The following is a 21425-nucleotide window of genomic DNA, read 5'->3' on the forward strand; positions in this document are numbered from 1 at the left end:
AAAATAACATGGAAAAGGTACTTCATAATCTCAAAATACAGGACACTAATAGTTTAAACAGTAATTTTGCAAAATACATCAGGTTTCACAACTTGATTGAGCACCTACTTATTTGATTTATTTTCAAGTAACACATGCAGTAATTACTGACCTCTGTTGATGTAAACTAGTTTAAATTAGCTTAAAACTATATGTCACCAGAGATCTAAAATTTCTGCATGTTTTACTTGAAAGTAAGGAAAGGTAGTAATGGGTGACTAATGAGAAGGGGGTGAGTCCAAATGGAATCATTCTGTTCTCTTTTTTTATGTTCTGCATTCTGAGACTAAGAAGTACCTTTTCCATGTTATTTTTTTGATTTCTATAGAAAAGATTTTCAGAAATGCCATAGTGTGGAGTTTGAATAGGGAGGATTTTCAGAGAGAACACTTAGCTGAGAGCCAGGGAAGTTCTATGTGGCCTGTCTGCAAAAAAATATGTGGTCTATTTGCACTGGCACATACCCCATCCCTGGTTCCTCCTGAAACATATCATGGGACACTTGTAATGCTTCTCCCCAACTAGCAGCCTGGCATCCATCCAATACATCTACTATCTCTCCAGTCTCTCTTTCCTGGCTGCACATATAAGAATCCTACCACATATGGGGTATTTCTGAGACAGTTCAGTTGGGGTTTCAGCTGCTTCACCTGATCCTCAGACAAAGTCTCACTGAACTGCAGGTTCTCAGCTGCACCTTCTGCCTTTCTTTACTCTTGAGTTGGGGTACTCCTCTGGGCTACAAACCATTAAAGGATCAGCAGAGGCGGGGCCAGGAAAGAAGGAAAGAATGGGAGGCTATGGGCTGGAATGTGACTTGCATTGCAGCCTGCATGAACAGGAAACCCCCAGATCAATCCACAACCTCTGCATGGGCACTGTTTGTGATTTCAGAGATAATATAAGCTGTGAGTCAAACCAAAGAAAAGCCAAATCATTCAGCCCTCCAATATAGCAACATCCTTATTTCAATCGTGATCTTGGAGGAGAGTCTTATACATACCATGAGCCACTAGAATGGCAAATAAGTGGGTGCTCAATCAAGTCAGGCCTGAACTCTCACTAGATCATAAAATGGTTCAGCTGAGTATATTCTACCTTGCATGTATAATAAGAAGGCAGAACTGATCAAAAAAGAAAATATTGCTGAGAAAAGTAATGGTGGGGTCAGTAGGAAAAGAGGAAGACTTAACATGAAATAGATTAACTTAATAAAACTTACTATATTGGCTTGCAAGATCTAAGCAGAGCTGTTAATGAAACAACATTTTGTAGATCATTAACTCATGTAGACTCCACACATCAGAATTTACATCAGATGGTACATTGCATCTTTGTAGGTGTTGGGTTTTTTCCTTTAAATTCGCAAGCAATTGTATAGTGACAAGTTGGGTGGAATGGTTGAGGTACCCAACTACCAGCTGGAGAATATGACTTGATATGGGCACAAAGCTCTGCTAATATTGAGTAAGACCACCCCAACAACAAAAGAAAAAAGCAGTAATTTTATAGTTTAAATAAGTCCCCTTTTCTTTTTTAACAGCTGTGTCTGCATTTTTATAACCAAACACATTATCCCCTTGCAAACATGAATCCCAAGCAGCATGTTTAGTCAGGAAAAAGTTAAAAAGTTTTCCTGACAGTCAGCCAAATGAGTCCAAAGTGACAGGTTCAAAAGTTCAGATTATCCCAGAGGTGGAGTCAATTTTCTCTTTCAAAACTTATATCAAGTGACTGGTTTCAGAAGTCACTTGAAGTCCTGAAGTGCTGTAAAGAGCTCATCAACACCGAACTATATGAAGTCTTTCATCTCTGCTGGAGGGAAGGTGGAGTACCACAGGACATGAAGGATGCAAACATTGTCACATTGTACAAGAACAAAAGAGACAGGGGTGACTGCAACAACTACCGTGGCATCTCTCTTCTTAGTGCTGTAGGGAAGCTGCTTGCCCGTGTTGTAGTGAAGAGGCTCCAGGTGCTTGCAGACAGAGTCTATCCAGAATCACAGTGTGGATTTCGAGCTAATAGATACACCACTGACATGGTATTCTCCCTCAGACAGTTGCAAGAGAAATGCAGGGAAGAACAACAGCCTCTCTTTGTGGCCTTCATAGATCTCACAAAGGCCTTTGATTTGGTTAGCAGGGATGGCCTTTTTAAAATACTTCCCAAGATTGGATGTCAACCTCGACTCCTTAACATCATCAGGTCCTTCCATGAGGGAATGAAAGGTACTGTAGTTTTTGATGGCTGAACATCAGATTTCTTTGACATCCGAACCGGAGTGAAACAGGGCTGTGTCCTCGCACTGACCCCATTTGGGATCTTTTTTGGTGTTGTTAACCCCGAAAATTGAGGCAATTCTCCGGCAGAGGCAGCAGACTAAGACACGAGACAACCAGCTGTATAGGATGCCAATTATTTATTAAATTACACAGCTAGGGCCCAATCTCTTAAAAGCAGAGAAGAGCCCCGAAGCACGGGTGCATAGATGTTTTATAGGGATACACACAAAGGGCCATAAACAGTTAGATTCTGATTGGTGTCCTCGACCCGGACCTTTGGATCTCTATGCCCATTGGCCCTAAATGTTCTGTGGGTCTGACTTATTGGCTATACCTGAATGTGCATATGATACGCATGCCCCCTTGGCCTTAAGGTTATGAATTACTCCAATGGCCACTATGTGTCTGATTTGACAGTACCCAGATATTCGTTATCTCTGTCGTTTTGTTTATTGTTACATTTCTTGTGTTTCCTGGGCTCCATGTATATGGCCTTCAAGTAACAACTCTTCCCTTGGTGTCAAAATGGAAGTGCCTTAGCTTCCTCCCTACGCATACCAAGGGTGCCAATTATCTCCTTAATTGCCCTCTGAACAGGCCTGTTGTTTTGGGAAGTGAAAGTATTGTGTTCTGTTCCTTGGGGCGATATCTCTCAGCTAGCAGATGGAAGGCCATTGAGGCACTATGTGTTTTGATATGCAAGGATGTGTTTGTAAAGCACTATGTGTTTTGATATGCAAGGATGTGTCTGTAAAGTTAGCACCCTGGTGTGATTGTGGCAAGGGTAGGGAGAAGAGATCCAAGTCAGGGTCAGTCTACGGTAAAAGCAGTTTCTAATACAGATCCATTCGGATGCAGATACATTCAGATACATATGTATGGATAAAAGATACATAAAGTTACACAAGTATGCGTGTGCAAGACGTTACAATAATTAAGTTGTATTGAAAGTAAATACAATTGCTGCGTTGTGGAAGAAGCAATGGGAATAAAAGTGGTGTATGAAGTGAGATACAATAATAATAGAATGCTTATTTGTTAACCTCGGAATGGCCAGCCTTCAGTGTCATGCTGAAGTATGCCTTTGGAACTGCAACAAAAGGTGTCTATCTCTGGACTAGATCAGATGGAAAGTTCTTTAATCTCTCTAGATTGAGAGTGAGGACCAAAATCCAACTGAAATGCATACTTCAATGATGAGGTGCCATTGACCCGGCAGTGCTACATTTTGGAGTCATTTTGATGGCCTTAAGACATGCCATTTAGACATGACCAGGAGCAGTTACCTCTCTTCATTATCTTGTATGTTTGTAGAGCTCTAGCTCCAGAATTAGCATAGAGGCTCACCATTTTGCAATTATCATTGGAGGGTCCATCCATTATGACTCACAAACATACACACTCACTAACATCACAAGCACAGATTCTGGGTTGTGGGTTCTGAAATCTCAGGGAATGGAATGCCTGGTGATCCAGCATCCCTACCTATGAATACTTTCCCACTGGTCCAGCGACCTTGGGCATCGGTAGACTTTGGTCCTTTTAAAATGCCTTTGCAAACAAAAATCCAGTATTTCTCTTTGTCCAGTATTGCTCACCTTGAAAATTTGTCTCCCCAGCTGGAGAAACTGAGAAGCCTAGTAATCCTCTGAAACTCCAGCCAGTACCCTAAAATGAACCAGCCATAATAGTTGAGACCCGAGGATGTGGACAGGGTGCTTGGATCTGTCCGTTCTACCACCACGCCGCTCGACCCTTGCCCATCTTGGCTAATTGGAAGATCTGCCAGGGGGGTTCGCACTTGGGTCCAGGAGGCCGTGAACGCCTCTCTGAGAGAGGGAGTGGTCCCTACCGCCTTGAAAGAGGCGGTAATTCGACCACTCCTTAAAAAGCCTAACCTGGACCCAAGGCTGGTGGTCAACTACCGACCAGTGGCGAACCTCCCTTATTTGGGCAAGGTGTTGGAGCGGGTTGTGGCCGGGCAACTCCAGGCGCTGCTGGATGAAACGGATTTTCTGGATCCATTTCAATCGGGTTTCAGGCCGGGTTTTGGTACAGAGACAGCCTTGGTCGCCCTGTATGATGACCTTTGCCGGGAGAGAGACAGGGGGAGTGTGACCCTGTTGATACTCCTGGACCTCTCAGCGGCTTTCGACACCATCGACCATGGTGTCCTTCTGGATAGGCTGGCTGGGTTAGGAGTTGGGGGCACTGTTTTACGGTGGTTCCGCTCCTTCCTAGCTGACCGTATCCAGAGGGTGGTGCTGGGGGACAGTTGCTCTGCCCCATGGCATTTACGTCATGGGGTTCCTCAGGGCTCGATACTGTCCCCCATGCTGTTTAACATCTACATGAAACCGCTGGGAGAGGTCATCAGGAGGTTTGGGCTGAGGAGTCAGCAATATGCTGACGACACTCAGCTCTACCTCTCGTTTTCCACCAATCCAGGTGAGGCGGTTTCTGTGCTGAACTCGTGTCTGGACCTGATAATGGACTGGATGAGGGTTAATAAATTGAAACTCAATCCAGACAAGACGGAAGTGCTGTTAGTGGATGCTTCGCCGGACAGGTTGGAGGGCCACTTCCCTGTCCTGAATGGGGTTACACTCCCCCTAAGGGACAGGGTCCGCAGCCTGGGGGTGCTCCTGGACCCCAGTCTAACACTCGAAGCCCAGGTGGACTCGGTGGCCAGGGGCGCCTTCCTCCAGCTGCGGAAATTATACCAGCTACGGCCCTACCTGGACGAGCGGAGTCTCATGACAGTTACACATGCACTGGTAACATCTCGTATTGATTATTGCAATGCGCTCTACGTGGGGCTGCCTTTGAAGACGGTCCGGCGACTGCAACTGGTCCAGAATCGAGCTGCGCGGCTGGTGAGTGGTGGGGCCGCCAGAGAGCACATCAAGCCGATTCTGTATAATTTACACTGGTTACCAGTTGCTGTCCGGGCCCAATTCAAAGTGCTTGTTTTGACATATAAAGCCCTAAACGGCTTGGGCCCTGGATACTTGAAGGACCGCCTCCTTCCATATGAGCCTACCAGGCTGTTAAGATCTTGCCAGGGGGCCCTTTTGAAAGAGCCATCCCTCAAGGAGGTAAGAGGGATGGCTTGTAGACAAAGGGCCTTCTCGGCAGCTGCCCCCAGACTATGGAACGCCCTCCCAACTGAAATTCGCCTGGCGCCGACACTGATGATATTTCGGCACCAGGTCAAAACCTTCCTGTTCCAGAAGGCTTTTAATTGAAATAACATTAACTGTGGGTCTTAATGATGGCAATTTTAATTGTATTTTTAATTGTATTTTAATTGTATTTTAACTGTATTTTAATCATTTTGTTTTACTGCATTGAATTTTGGTTGTTGTGAGCCGCCCAGAGACCTTTGGGTAAAGTGGGCGGCATATAAATTAAATAAATAAATAAATAAATAGCTAGGGCCTCTTGTGTGATGGGATTTCATGAGATTCAGGCTTTCACCTCCTCTGAACCATGAAACTCACTAGATGAACTGAGACCATCACATGCTTTCTGTCTGACCTAACCCACCAGATTGTTCTTCCTATGAAAATCAAGTAGAGGAGAGCACAGTAATTCCCACAACTTAGACTCACAGAGGAAAGGTCTGAGTATAAATGTAACTAACAAGTAGATATAGTGCTTTAGTGAAAAGAATACTGGATCAGGACTCAGGAAACGTGGGTTCAATCCCCACTTAGTTGTGGAAACTCACTGGGAGTTGGTAAACCACCCCTCAAAACATTTTGCGTACCTCAAAAACCCTATTATGGTGACTGTAATTAAGAAACAACTTGACAGCTCACCAAAGCAACAGAATAAATAATAATGAATTAGTATAAAACAGAAGGAGGTGGGACTCCTGCAGAACTATATTATTGGAAAGTCACCCCTCACAGCATTGGTTTCTTTTGGTTTATTCTGCCTTTTTCTCCTCAATTTTTTTTTCATAAGTGCAGTAGGGAATAGCTTCTTTTTCTCTTTTTACAAAGCTTACTGGCTTGAGAAATGCAAATGCTTGAGGGAATAATTTAAACATGCATTTGGCAGCTATCCGGGCGACAATATGGCCTTATTAATTTTAGTTAAAAATGAATTAATTAAAAACAACTTGTGTTATTATGGCATAGGGATTTTCCTACTGTGCAACATATACATGTAGCAATCCAGTGGTAGTGTTACACTCTTGCAATCTGTTTTGAGCAAATCCAGTGAAAAGACTTGATATTTAACCTATTTGTTGAGTGTCAAGGGTATGTGAGAAAGGAAGCACTAGATTAAGATGAATGCACTAGATTAAGTCTTTAAATATTGTGGGAATAGGAAACAGAAAAGGGAAATGTCTGATATTCTTTTTGGATGTTCTAGATCTAACTTTAAGAGAACACAAAAGTGTAAGTGGAACAACTGGACCAGATATGGTAAGTCTCTGTATTCTGGTGGCAGCAGCATAAAACTATGACGCATGGCACATGAATAGATCCCATCCTTCTTTTAACCAACAATTCTCTTGCTAAGTTTGGACATCACCATTCAAAGCACACAAAATTCCATCCGTTCTTGTCTTCATTTTCATTTTGATGTTGAGGCAGTGGCAAGTACTTCTTTGGGCACATGGGTGCAGCCTAGAAGATCCATATTGTGCCAATTCCAAACAATTGGCACCTTTGCATTTAAAGTTTGTGTAGAATTGCTTATGTTAAATTTAAGTTGAGAGTTTTGCGTTGCAGATGGTCTGTACAGCTAGGGTGATTGGCTGTTGAGTAGATGAATTTTGATTAGGTAGCATGATTGGGATGTTGTGGAAGTGTGGTTTGGTGAGAGTTGAGATATGACTGTTCTGGAAGAAACATCAGAAAAGTGAAAGAAAAGAGATGGAAGGGAGTCAGAAGTCTGTTTCAGAGTTAGTGGTAGTCTGTGGTAGAGTTTATGAATGGAAGTCTGTCTATGATAGTGTGTGTGTGTGTGTGTGTGTGTGTGTGTGTGTAAGATAGACTGGGAACCTGTAAAGTAATTAATTTGAACTTCAAATGCTTAAAAAATTAGATCCTGTTATCATTCACATCATTATCATTCACCATTATCATTCATATCCAAGAACCTGCCTATAGCTTTACATCTATTACCCATAGCTATCGTCTTGATTGATTATTTAAAACAATTTTGCCTCATTATTTGCTTTTATGTGGAACTGAGAAGAAGGAACCCAGACTAGTAATGAGGAGAAATACACCCACATTAGGAAAACAGAATTGTATTAAGATTAACCAACCTTTAAACAGAACACCTGAATTATCTATGACATCAGCTTGGGGCAGAGGGGGCTCAGGGGGGGGGGAATAGTATAAAAGGGACAACCCCAAAATACCAGGAAGAGGTTTTGGGGAGTGATAGTTCTGGCAGTTTAATGCCTTCCCTAGTGGCACTAAAGAATGGAGTCTGGGATTTATGGCATTAAAAAGTGCAAAAAGATGCTTGAGCGGTGCCTGTGAAAGCCTAAGGAATGTGTGACCCATCTAGTGTGAAAATTACAGAAAGGCCAGGACCTCCTCGGGTTGGAAGGTTGCACATGCCACCACCCTATAGCCTAGTGATCATTTGCGCTCTGAGGACAAGACTGTAGAGTAGATTCATTTGAATCTAGATGGGTGGGGTAAAAGCCGAATAAATAAATCAATAATAAATAAGACTGCTGCTATTAGCAGTTCTGGGACAGTGATCAAATTTGGAGCTACTGGGACAAGCTTCTTTCAGCACAAAGAAGGGGGAAAAAACGTTTTATCTCCAGTCAGTGACCAGTTGTAACAGTGATGTACAAGTATTTTAACTTTAAATGCTGTGATTGTGTTACCCCTGAAAATGGGTTCTTTATCTCCGGCGAAGAACACAGACCAAGATGCAAAGACCGGCTGTCTATTATGCCAATTTATTAAAATACACAGCCAGGGCCCAACCTCTTAAAGGCAGAGATGGACCCGGAACAATAGAAGCATAAACATTATATAGGTTTTGAGATACAGCGTTGGGGATATAGGGGTTTTGACCTGATTGGTTCTTTGGGTCTTTGACATAGGATCTTCCTGATTATTGGCCAAAGAAGTTCCAGAGGTTATTCTAATTGGTCGGACTACAATGTCCATGTTATGCCCTCGTGTCCAGTTGACCTAGGATTGAGATGTTCTCTTGAGGAGTCAGGATGTCTGTAAGGAGTGCATCTGAATTACTTTTATCTCCCTTCCCCATGTTGATGTTACTTTCTTTGTATATGTAAAATAACCCAAGTTGCTAGATTTGTGGCGTTTTTGTTTTCTTCTCCTCGCACATTAGGGTCAACTATCTAGGGTATTTGTCTTCATAAATGTCCTTGATGACTCTGCCCCTGAGTCAGATGGCCCCTTTGTTGTTCTTTTGGGGAGGAAGATAGCTGAGGATATCTCCTCATATTACTCTTATATTGTTTCCTCTTGTAGTCTGGCTTATCTCACAAGTGAAGCATGTTGTAGCTTTTGAAGTGTAAACTATCCCCTTCTCCCTGTCTATTCTGTTCGTTTCTCTGGCCAATCCTCAGGATATGCATTTCAAGAATAAAATATTACATATCTGTTGCAATGATCAGAAGTAAAGTATTACATTGCTTACAAGGTACATGCATCAAAAAGTTGGCATTACATACATATCAGTAAAAGGCAGTACAGAGGATTCCTTAGCATTACATACATATTAGTAAAAGGCAATACAGAGGATTCTTTAGCATTACATGATATGCAGGAATACATTTAGGTAGCCTCTGAGCATGTTAAATGTATTATGTCTGTCGGTCTACTAACACTCCCCCCTTTTTAAATTCTGACAGCAATAAGATGGCTGAATTTAAACTTTCCCGTTGAAGGGACCTGGACTGAGTTCGGGTGCGTGGGATAGAAGGGCACAGGGCAGTGGCCATAGCAATAAACTTAGCAAGGATACCAATGAATAAAGCAACCGCAATGAGCAAAACAATTCCAAGAATAGTACTCTTAAGGGTGGAAAAATCAGGTAACCATGAGGTGAGCTTGCTCCAATCCCAATTCTCCCAATTCTCGGCGTTAAGCGCCGTATATGTACGTGTACGATCAGACTGGTGTTTGCGAATCAGGGCAGAGAGGTTATCGTGGTCCAAAATCAAACCTCGTTGTTCGTCATGGAAAATACAGCAAGTCTCATTAATATATGCACAAATCCCACCTTGTTGCAAAAGAATCATGTCCAGCGCAAGGCGGTGTTGCAGAACCATGTTTTTAACAGAGATAATCTCATTCTGGAGGCGGGTTTGAACATCCGCCGTAATGTTCTCAAGAGTTTCTAGGGCCACTGAGGTATTATATACAAAGTCTGCCAAGAGGTAGATATCCTTGTAGTTCTCTGCCACCCCTACAGAGGGGAGGAAGGCCCGTCCCAGGAGGGTGCCGACAGACCACTTCCATGGTTTTGAGAGGGAACGGGGAGAACGATGTATGGTACGAGAAGAATAATTAATCTCGGAGACAGCACGAGGATGCATGCCTCCTGGCCATAGCCACCCAATTGTGCATGTGCCCTCCCAGTCTGGTGGCAGCACTTTGAGAGCTTTAAGGCCACAGAACCACCAGAACCCGGAGTCTAAGCGCAGAGGAGTAGGATGTTGCAAGGCATGTAGAGCATTAATAATGAGGGGTTTAGGAGCACGGGACCTTTCTGGATGTTGTAGGAAAAGCGTGTACAGAGTATATTTGGTGCTGTTGTGTGAATGATTGAGAAATGGAACAGAGGCACCCTCTAGCATCCAAGTCATCCCATCCCAATAAAAGGTTAGGGAACAATTGGCCCAGGCCCCCAAGAGGGGTTTGTGACTTATGGTCTTATTGAAACAGATAGCGGCAGGGCGCTGGGGTCCCCGTAATGTGAATGGGGGAACGTCTGAAAGGCCTACCTCGATGGCATCAATGGACTTGTTGTACCAGTCTGAAAGTTCCAGGGGGACCGGCCACGAGGGGAGACCAAGACGGCCATGGGAAGGGAAGAAAGAGCAAATCCAACAATCAGGCAACGCTGCGTGGCGAACCACCTCTTGGTGTAGGCGAACCATAGTATTCTCCTCGAAGGAGGCCCCCTTTTGGGTGAAAAACAGCATAAGAATACCGAGCAACCAAACCATTATTGTCCAGAGCAAGCAAATGTCCTTAGATCGTGGGGTTTTGGTGTTGTCGCCGGAACAGAAATTTGAGACCGTCTATCCCTTTTACCGCCCAGCGGTCTCGCGGTACACGACGGAGATCTCGGGGATCAGGAGGGGGAGGCACTGGAGGAGGGATGAAGTCCTGTGGCGGAGGCGCGGCTTTCAACCGGGTGTAGTGTATCCAGGCGGCTTGCCCTTCGACTTTGACGCAAGAGGGTGTGGTGAGCAATATCTGGAAAGGACCTTTCCACCGCGGGCCGAACTGCGAGCCAGGGAGAGATTTCGTATAGACCCAGTCTCCCGGGGAGAAGGGATGAAGGGGGTCGTTAAGCGTCACAAGATGCTTCTCCAGTAACCGGCTGTGATTTTCCTGCAAAAGTCGGGATATACCCAAAAGATAGTTACGCAAGTCATCCCCCCCTTTCCTAGGCAACTGGGACCTCTCATCTGGGATGGAGCTGATTACAAACGGGCGGCCATACATGGCTTCATAGGGGCTGATGGCAAGTTTTCCTCTGGGGAGGACCCGGATGCGGAGGAGGGCTTGGGGTAGGAGGTCAACCCACCCGAGTCCTGTTTCCTGCATCATTTTCCTAAGGTGAGATTTCAGGGTCTGGTTGAGGCGTTCCACCTGGCCAGCACTTTGGGGCCGATGTGCGGCATGGAGTTTCCACTCTATATCTAGATAGGTGGACACCTGTTGAACAACGTCCGCAATGAAATGGGGGCCGTTATCCGATGATATGCCCTCCCAAGGGATGCCATGGCGTGGGATAATGTCATACAATAGGGATCGTACTACTTCCCTGGCTTTTTCAGTCCTGGTAGGGAATGCCTCGGGCCACCCTGTAAGGGAATCTACAAAAACGAGGCAGTATTTGTATCCCCGGTGTGGTTTCATCTCAGTGAAGTCTACCTGCCAGCGAGCTCCTGGCCACAATCCCTTCGGTTGGGTTCCCAGGGGTCCCCTTCTCAGCCTCGTGTTTGGGTTATTGACGCAACAGATTTCACAGGCATCTGCCACTTCCTGAGCTATAGTTGACAAGCTGTGGCCGTGAGCCCAGGGACGAACGCTATCCAACATAACTTGGGGGCTAGCGTGTGTGTGTCTGTGAAGTTCCCACATGAAGTGTCTCGTGAGTTGTCTGGGTAATACAAGTTTCCCATCTTCTGTATACATCCACCCATTTTCTCTCACAGTGCCTTTTTTCTCTAGCATTTCCTTACGCTCCTTCTTTGAGTATCGTGGTGATTCCGGTAAAGGAACCACGGGGGCGGGGAGGACGGCCAAAGCCTGAGGCATTCTTTTAGATTCCTCCGCCGCCCGCTTCGCTGCCTCATCCGCCAGTCTGTTGCCTTCCCTTAGTCTGGCATCAGCTTCCTTCCCGTGCCCTTTTACATGTATTACGGCCACCTTATAAGGCAACTGAACGGCAGTAAGTAGTGATTGAACTTCCACTAAGTTCTTAATCTCTTCCCCTTCAGCAGTCTTATACCCTCTGTTTCTCCAAAGCCCGCCAAACGCGTGTAACACACCAAAGGCGTACCGGGAATCTGTGAAGATGTTTACCTTTTTACATGCTGCCAGCTCTAGGGCCCTTGTAAGAGCCGTAAGTTCCGCTTTTTGAGCGGAGGTGCCCGGTGGGAGAGGCCGAGCCTCTATGACGGAGGACTTGGTTACAACAGCATACCCTGCCATCCGGACACCGTCCCGAACCATGCTACTCCCATCTACAAAATATTCGAGTTGGGGGTAGGGGAGGGGAGAATCAGAGAGATCCTTGCGGCTGGAATATTCAGTTTCAATAGTATGTAGGCAGTCATGTATGACAGGCGATACCTCGGTAGAGGGAAGGGGGAGCAAGGTGGCTGGGTTTAAGCATGAGCTGGTGACGATGCGCAGGTCAGGGCTATCGAGGAGCAGCGCCTGATATTTACTGATGCGCGCATTCGAGAGCCAAAGGCCTCCCTTCTGCTCCAATACTGTTGTCACCGCGTGCGGGACATGAATGGTAACCAGGGCGCCTAGAGAGAATTTTTGAGACTCCTTTGCTAAGAGGACTGTTGCCGCTACCGCTCGGAGACACGACGGCCACCCTTTGGTCACGTTGTCCAACAGCTTAGACAGGTATGCAACCGGCCTTCGCCAGCTGCCAATCTGTTGTGTGAGGACTCCCAGTGCCATACCTTGCCGCTCGTGTACAAATAGCTGGAACGGTTTCTCTGGGTCCGGCAGCCCTAAAGCTGGGGCGGAAAGGAGCCTTTGTTTAATCTCTTCGAAAGCTTTTTGCATCTCAGGAGTATTATCCACCTTTTCGGCCCCCTCCTTCAGAGCCTCAAACAGAGGCTTTGCCAAGATTGAAAAATTTGGGATCCAGATTTTACAGAATCCCGCCATGCCTAAAAAGGTACGCCACTCACGCTTGGTGGTTGGAAGAGGGACTGCACATATAGTACTTACTCTATCCTTCGTCAACTTTCTTTGTCCTTTCGAAATGAGGAAGCCCAAGTAATTTACCTCTTCCCTCGCTACCTGGGCCTTGTCCTGCGATACCTTGAATCCCTCATACCCCAGAAAATTGAGAAGATCTATTGTGGCGTGAACACAGTCATCCTGAGTGACCGCTGACAACAATAGGTCGTCAACATATTGGACAACCCGACACACCACTGTGGGGACCCACAGACGCAATATTTTGCTAAGGGCTTCTCCGAATAAAGTGGGGCTGTTTTTCCACCCTTGCACCAGAACGTTCCAGGAGTACTGGCCGGAGGGGATTCCCGGGGACCCGGGGGGGTCTTCCCATGTGAACGCAAAAATATGGGAGGACCCGGGGTGGAGGGGAATGGTAAAGAAGGCATCTTTCAGATCTAGACATGTGAAGAAGGCATGGGACCCTGGGATCAGGGTGACCAAGGTGTAGGGGTTAGGGACCACCGGTGAGATGTCACAAGTTACTTCGTTTACTGCCCGGAGGTCTTGGACAAGGCGATACTTCCCGTCCTTCTTTGGTACCCCCATGATGGGGGTATTGAATGCTGAGTGACAAGGAGAGATGAGACCAGCCTCGAGGAGTGTCTTAAGGACCTTTTGCAGCCCTAGCTTAGTTTCCAATTTCAAAGGGTATTGCCTGACTCGTGCTGGTTTCCGATTTGGCTTTAGTTCAATTATGACGGGTTCTGCCCTTTTCGCCCTGCCTGGAGTGCCATCTGCCCATACCCAAGGGACCACTTGGCTAATCACTTGTTGTAAAAGGGGGTCAGGAACCCCTGGTGTAAGTCGTGGATTCTTGAGAGTGAGCAGGAACGCGTTCGCGACTGCATTCCCCAATACTAATCTACAGCCTTCAGAATCAAATTGAAGCTTCGCTCCAAGTTTCATTAGTAAATCCCGCCCTAAAAGGCTGACTGGACAATTTTCGATGAAGAGGAACTCATGATCCAGGGTAGCTTCTCCTGCTTGCACTTGCATAGGGGGGAGGAGGGGAACCTTTTGTACCCTTCCGGAGGCATCTACAACATTCCGGACGCCCCTCCCCATTGTTGGCCTTATCCCCTGGGGCCGGGTGGCGAGGACGGAATGGGTCGCCCCCGTATCAACTAGGAATGGGATCACCTGTTGGCCCACCGTTAAATCCACCATGGGGTCTCCCGGTGGGAGGTGGAATACCCCGGGGCCCCGTCATTGTTGTCCCGCACCTGCCTCAAGAGCATAGGCAGTCCCCTGGGGAGGGGGGTGCGGGAATTGTCCCTGTCCCTGTTGGCTAGACCTGTAGGGGCAGGCATCCGCCCAGTGGTTGGGGTCCCCACAAATGTGACAGGTGGATCGGTTTGGATTTTGGGGGCAAGATCGAGCCCAGTGCGTGTGGTCCCCGCAAATGCGGCATCCCTCCCCCCCCGGATAAGGCCCTGCATGTGGGGGCTGGGGTCCTACGATTGGGAACTGAGGTTGGGAACCAGTCCCCCCCCTGGCTCCCCTCCCTCTGCCTGGCATTCCCCTACGTGTAGGTCTGTGCCCAAGTTGCCCCCTTCTGGGGAACCCTGTCCCTTGGGCCGAGGCTAGAAGTATCTTCTGGGCTTCCTTTTGGGCTTCCTTGGCTTCTTCAGCCGCTCGATTATTAAAAACTTTAAATGCTATTTCTACCAGCTGTTGAACAGGGACCGATAGGTGCCCATCCACTTTGTTCAGCTTCCGCTTTATGTCTTCGTAAGCGTTGTTAATGTAAACCGAATTCAGGAATGTGCGAGCACTCTCAGCCTCTGGATCCAGCTCAGTGTACTGCCGGAAGGCTCTGACTAACCTCTCCAGATACTCTGCTGGGTTCTCCTCTTTCTTTTGGAATACCTCATGAACCTTATGACTTGCAATTTGCTTGGGAAAGCCCTTCATGAGTCCAGCTACAATTGATTCCCGGAACCGTTCAAGGCTTGTCATGTGTTCATCGGTCTGGCCCTGGTCCCACGCGGGGCGGGCTTCAGGCACTACGTCCGTAGGGGACAAGTAGGTCTGATTGGTGTTATCCCTCCATTTTTCTGTGGCGTATTTACGTGCCGATTCCCACACCAGCTTACGTTCTGCTTCTGTCAGTAATACGTTAAGCAAGTGCATCATATCTCCCCACGTCGGGTTATGTGATAACACTATTCCTCTAATAAGCTCAGCCAATTTTTCTGGGTCTTCCGAATACTTAGGATAGTTACTCTTCCAATTAAACAGATCGGCAGTGGAGAACGGCACGTAAACACAGGCCCTTCGAATTCCTCCGTCTGGCTGTACGACAATTTGTTCCCGTAGGGGGAAGATGCCATCAGCCTTCTGATTGCTACTATCTACTTGTCCCGCCCGAGCCCTCGTGATGACCGGGGAGCGTGTGGGTTCCGTGTGTCGTGAAGTCTGTCTTGCATCTGGGCGGGAGCCCGACGCACCATCCCCTTCTACGTCACTAGAGTCTGGGGACACCCTTTCTAGGTCCCTTCGCGGGGATGCCTGAGGTTGCTGGACTATGACCTGAAGGTGGGGTTGGGGTGTCCCTAGAGGGAATTGTGGGACTACAAACTGTGGTTGCGGGTATTGGAAAACAACTGCTGGCGCAGGCGGCGAAGCAACTGCTACCTGTGCCTGTGGTTGTTCCTGTAGTTCTTCCCTTTCCTCCTGATTCCCGGGCAGGGGGTTTTCTGGGGGTACCGGAGGGGCCGTGGGATAGACAGGGGGCGGGGTATACTCACCGGAGGCGTCTTCTAGTAGTCTCTTGGTTTGTACCTTTTTGATGACTGCTTCTTGTCCTTCCTTGAGATCCTGGATCGCAGCCAGCAAAGTCTTATAGCATTCCTCTTTTTCAGGAGCGAATTCCTCCACAGGGGGAGGAGGAGGTGGTAAGGGGGGCTCTGGAGAGGGAGGAGGAGCAATATAGTTGTCGGATTCATGATGACAACGTAAGGGTTGTAAAGTGATTGCTCCATCATACAGACTGGGGTCCTTGGCGATGGTCAGAAAGCATGAGGCATATCGAACATTATCTTGCTCCCCCTTCTTAAGCTCTTCCTCCGCCCATCTTGCCAGCGCCTTAAGGGCATCAGGCGAGAAGCTTCCAGTTTCCGGCCAAGGTGGGTTCACTGGAAGTGCGGAGGGCCATACCTCGGTGCATAATTTGATGATGCACCTTTTCTTAAGCCCCGATCTTTTGCCCACAAGCCCTCTCCAATTGTTTAGCACGCAGGCCAAGGGCGTCCCCTTATCGCCTGATGCCTTACTGGTGCAACGGCCCATAACTGGTCCTTGCCCAGCAAGTTTTACTCCGCCCGGCCGGGTCTTACTTCTAAGAGCGTCTAGGACACAAGCACTCCCAAACCCTGATGAGTTTGGCCCAGATGAGCACACTCACAACCCGCCAATCGTATCACACTCAGGTCCTGTTCACTACACACTTGCGTTCACCTCAAAGCGTCACAGGCACAGCCTCAGCAGTGAAGTGGGGCGTCTTTGTAGTGAAGGGTCTCCTTCAAGCGCTTCCCCAGACCTCTTGGGATTACCGTCTTTCAGGAATCTCCCTTATCCTATAGTTCACGAAGAGCACCTACTCCTGGTACTCACCGTGGAGAGCGGGTGGCAGGCCAAAGGCCGGGGCTAGGTAGTCTGCGTCTTCCTTTGAGGAAGCCTCAGCTTCACCGGAAGGCCTTCCCGGCCAACGCACCAGAAATGTTACCCCTGAAAATGGGTTCTTTATCTCCGGCGAAGAACACAGACCAAGATGCAAAGACCGGCTGTCTATTATGCCAATTTATTAAAATACACAGCCAGGGCCCAACCTCTTAAAGGCAGAGATGGACCCGGAACAATAGAAGCATAAACATTATATAGGTTTTGAGATACAGCGTTGGGGATATAGGGGTTTTGACCTGATTGGTTCTTTGGGTCTTTGACATAGGATCTTCCTGATTATTGGCCAAAGAAGTTCCAGAGGTTATTCTAATTGGTCGGACTACAATGTCCATGTTATGCCCTCGTGTCCAGTTGACCTAGGATTGAGATGTTCTCTTGAGGAGTCAGGATGTCTGTAAGGAGTGCATCTGAATTACTTTTATCTCCCTTCCCCATGTTGATGTTACTTTCTTTGTATATGTAAAATAACCCAAGTTGCTAGATTTGTGGCGTTTTTGTTTTCTTCTCCTCGCACATTAGGGTCAACTATCTAGGGTATTTGTCTTCATAAATGTCCTTGATGACTCTGCCCCTGAGTCAGATGGCCCCTTTGTTGTTCTTTTGGGGAGGAAGATAGCTGAGGATATCTCCTCATATTACTCTTATATTGTTTCCTCTTGTAGTCTGGCTTATCTCACAAGTGAAGCATGTTGTAGCTTTTGAAGTGTAAACTATCCCCTTCTCCCTGTCTATTCTGTTCGTTTCTCTGGCCAATCCTCAGGATATGCATTTCAAGAATAAAATATTACATATCTGTTGCAATGATCAGAAGTAAAGTATTACATTGCTTACAAGGTACATGCATCAAAAAGTTGGCATTACATACATATCAGTAAAAGGCAGTACAGAGGATTCCTTAGCATTACATACATATTAGTAAAAGGCAATACAGAGGATTCTTTAGCATTACATGATATGCAGGAATACATTTAGGTAGCCTCTGAGCATGTTAAATGTATTATGTCTGTCGGTCTACTAACAATTGCATACCATGCTACATAGCTGTGGACTGATCTAGCTAAGGCTAAAAGGCCCTGTTCTAGACCAACATCAGTCTTCTTCCACCACTACAAAAAAAGAAAAGTGTTACAGTACATACCTTGTTTTTTTGTTTGTCTGTCTGTCTCTCTGTCTCTGTTGTTGTTGTTTTGTTTACTTTAGTGGTTTTAGATCAGGTAGTTGTAGTAAGTTTCTCTGGATCCTTTCTAGAAGGTTCTATATGTTATTTATTTGTCTGTTTACTCAGCCAGCCATTGTAACTGACTGCAGGCTATTACTAACGACAACAATTTAATCAAACCTGTTGCTATATTATTCAAAAATAATTTGTTTGGATTATAAAGATATCAAAGGGCTGGATATAGATGATAAAAAAAAAACAATTCCAATGATTATATATTAGCAGGACAGAAAGCTGGTGTGTCAAAATAAAGATACGCCATCATTTATAATGACAAAGTAGCAACTCAAGATAGCACTTCGGTGCTATAATGATTGGTGTGAGGGAAGAAGAAATGTAGATTAAAATTGTTTTAACACCTGGGTTCCCCTATAGGCAACATTCCTAAACACAGATCTTGTTGTGTTTGGGAAGACTTTAAACAACCCAAACCAATTCATTTTTAATTCATGCTTTGTAATTACTTTGGACACACTTACAGATCAGCACAGAGGTGTTCGTATTTGGACACAGCCAGCTATTTATTCCTTCCGCAGCTTTCTGCATTTCTCATTTCATTTTGTTCCACAGTCACACCTATCAATGTATTTCATTTTTCACTTCAGTTTATTACGATGGACTGATAATAAGGAATATCTTAACAAGTGACAGCAGGCCAAATGAATAAAAACACAGAAGCATATTCATGAAAAGAAGTTACAGCATGAAAAAAGTTTTTCAGAGAGACATCAGATTGGTACCAGAGCTTCGAAATGTATTCTGCCAGTCAATATGCCCAAGGATTCTGGGAGCTATGGTTCAAATAGTAACTTTTCCAAATTCTGGTTTACACTTTACAAATGTGCTTTTAAGTTTCTGTTTCAGCAGTTCCCTACAGACAGCGAGAAGGAAATATATGCTGCATGATAAACACTGCCATAAGTTGTCCTGCCAAGAGTCTTGGAAGATTTCCTTTAATTTATCGTTTCCCCAACTTGTCCCCAGTAGAGTTCAAGTGTTATGTATACAACTTTCTTTTTTGGTCAAAGCATTCAACTACTGTTACAAATAAAGCAATGGTTTCAGTTCAGATACATTTGTTGTTGTTTATGACAGCTAGTGATTTAGTGGAAGAGTAATAACTGCTGTATTTTTATCTCAAGTAATCCATGTATAAAATCCCTATTATGCTTGTGCATCAAAGCAAAGGAAAGGAAATCTACAAGAATGACATAACTGGTACTGATAGATACCCACAATTAAAGCCTTTATCTTGTGATTTTGGGACACATATGCAATTCAGTGAAGTCATGCCCACACCAAAATAATAAAAGGAACCCAGCAGCAATCTGTCACTGCTGCCATTCCCATTGTACAGGAGGACCTTGCTTGACAGGATTTCTGTGAACTCCAATGTGAGTACTAGTTAGAGCAGATCCACTGAAATGAATGGGACTTATTTGTCACAGCAAAAGCAAGTCCCATTGATTTCACTGGGTCAACTTTAATTAGGACTATCAATGGAGTTAGCATATTATCTCATATCCAGGCAACACAAGGTGGCTGAGATCCACTGGAAGATTAATAATTGTGTGCTGTTGAGTTAATTCTGACTTATGTTGATCCTTTCCAGGGTTTTCAAGGCAGAAAATCCTGAGAAGGCTTGCAATTCCCTTCTTCTAAGGGCACCCTGGAAAAGTGCAACTTGCCCAAACCAGATTCTTTTGGGATACACAATGGAGAACTGAACTCCCAACCTCTGGCTCTACAGATGCCTAACTCACTGAGGGGAAGATTGGCACACCCTAAATTATATTGCTTCCTAATGTTTACTAGAAAGGTTCATCTTCTACATAAATGGACTCTTCTATTTAAAGATATTCAAGCCCGTGTACACCTTTTTAATCTATTTCATCTATGACTTTATCACCATAGCTGAAATATGTCATTGATCTGGTTTAAAAGAATTTTTCATTTGTTTGATATTAAGTGTTTGACCTCTGTGGATAGTAGATGGCAGGAACAACCTCGGGGAATTGCTGCTAGTCAAAGTGGATGAGACTGGGCTGGAAGGACCAATAGTTTGTAACTTAGTACAAGGCCACTGATGTCTTACATCACATGGAAGTTTCATGGTGGCCTACTGTAATAATAGTTGCAAAATGTACATGGCTTTTAGGAAAGGGGTACATCTTCCATTGGGATCTCTCTGTAACCTTTCTGTGATATCAAGTGCAAAAATCCATCACAGATTTCTGGTAGTTTGAGGACGATGTACAACATTTCTTTGTTTTCTCAGGATGGTGGGTTTCTATTTTCCTCTTCATCTTGAATACACATTTCCCCAATTCTTGGATGCTTGTGCATCTTGTTTCCTACTGAAGAAGGCAATAAGATTTGGTGGACCCATCATGAAGCACCAGATTAAAAAAAAAACAAGTGCACACAGTCTAACATAAAAGATTATGCCCAAAGCAAATCATGAAAGCAAGAAGGCTTTTCATAATCGGTACTACCATTTCACCCTCAGTTTCAACATCTAGCTAGGATAAGTTTTGGGTTTTCCTCTATTTCCCTCTCCTACTCCCACTCCCATGTCTCTAAAATTCTTCACCACTCTCCTTGATGAAAAGTTCTGCAGGATTCCAAAAACTGCCTGTATATATTTTAGTGGCTGAATATATTAGACTCACTACTGTTTTTAGATTTTGTACATAAACTATCTACCTGTCTAGCTTCCTTCCTTCTTTCCTTCTCTCCATCACTCATGGCAAGATCTACAACCAGAGCAAGGGGATTTATCATTACTCAAGAAGAACTGCACAAGATGAAATACACCCCATTATCCTCAACCCATTGGGCAGTACTTTGAAAATGTGCAACTCTCTCTGTCTCCTTTGGCCAAGTGTGCCACTAAATTTGACAAATATATTTTCTTATTTGGGGACTGCCGTGTTTCTGGGAATTTCTAATCCCAGTCAAAGCAGGGCCCATAAGCTTTAATACAGGATAACGGCCATACCACCCTGAACACACCCGATCTCATCTGATCTTGGAAGCTAAGCAGGGTTGGGCCTGGTTAGTACTTGGATGGGAGACCGCCTGGGAATACCGGGTGCTGTAGGCTTTTAGGGACGTAGTGGCGCTGTGGGCTAAACCGCAGAAGCCTGTGCTGCAGGGTCAGAAGACCAAGAAGTCGTAAGATCGATTCCACACGACGGAGTGAGCGCCCGTTGCTTGTCCCAGCTCCCGCCAACCTAGCGGTTCGAAAGCATGCAAATGCGAGTAGATAAATAGGTACCATCTCAGTGGGAAGGTAAACAGCGTTCCGTGTCTAAATCACACTGGCCATGTGACCACGGAAAGATTGTCTTCGGACAAACGCTGGCTCTATGGCTTGAAGAGCGGGATGAGCGCCGCCCCCTAGAGTCGGACACAACTGGACAAAAATTGTCAAGGGGAACCTTTACCTTTTTACCTTTAATGGCAGAGTCAGTGAAGGACTAAAATTTCTGTAACTATACATATGGA

At 45.5% G+C, this 21425-nt stretch overlaps 1 non-coding gene across 1 annotated transcript; it reads left to right on the forward strand.

Annotated features, from left to right (window-relative positions):
• Positions 1-20902: 20902 nt before the first annotated feature.
• LOC144586160 (5S ribosomal RNA) lies at positions 20903-21021 on the forward strand. Its single transcript, XR_013540920.1, has one exon. It is a non-coding gene; the product is annotated as a 5S ribosomal RNA (ribosomal RNA).
• Positions 21022-21425: the final 404 nt, after the last annotated feature.

Source organism: Pogona vitticeps, chromosome 1 (assembly GCF_051106095.1).
Source record: "Pogona vitticeps strain Pit_001003342236 chromosome 1, PviZW2.1, whole genome shotgun sequence".
NCBI classification, from domain to species: domain Eukaryota; kingdom Metazoa; phylum Chordata; class Lepidosauria; order Squamata; family Agamidae; genus Pogona; species Pogona vitticeps.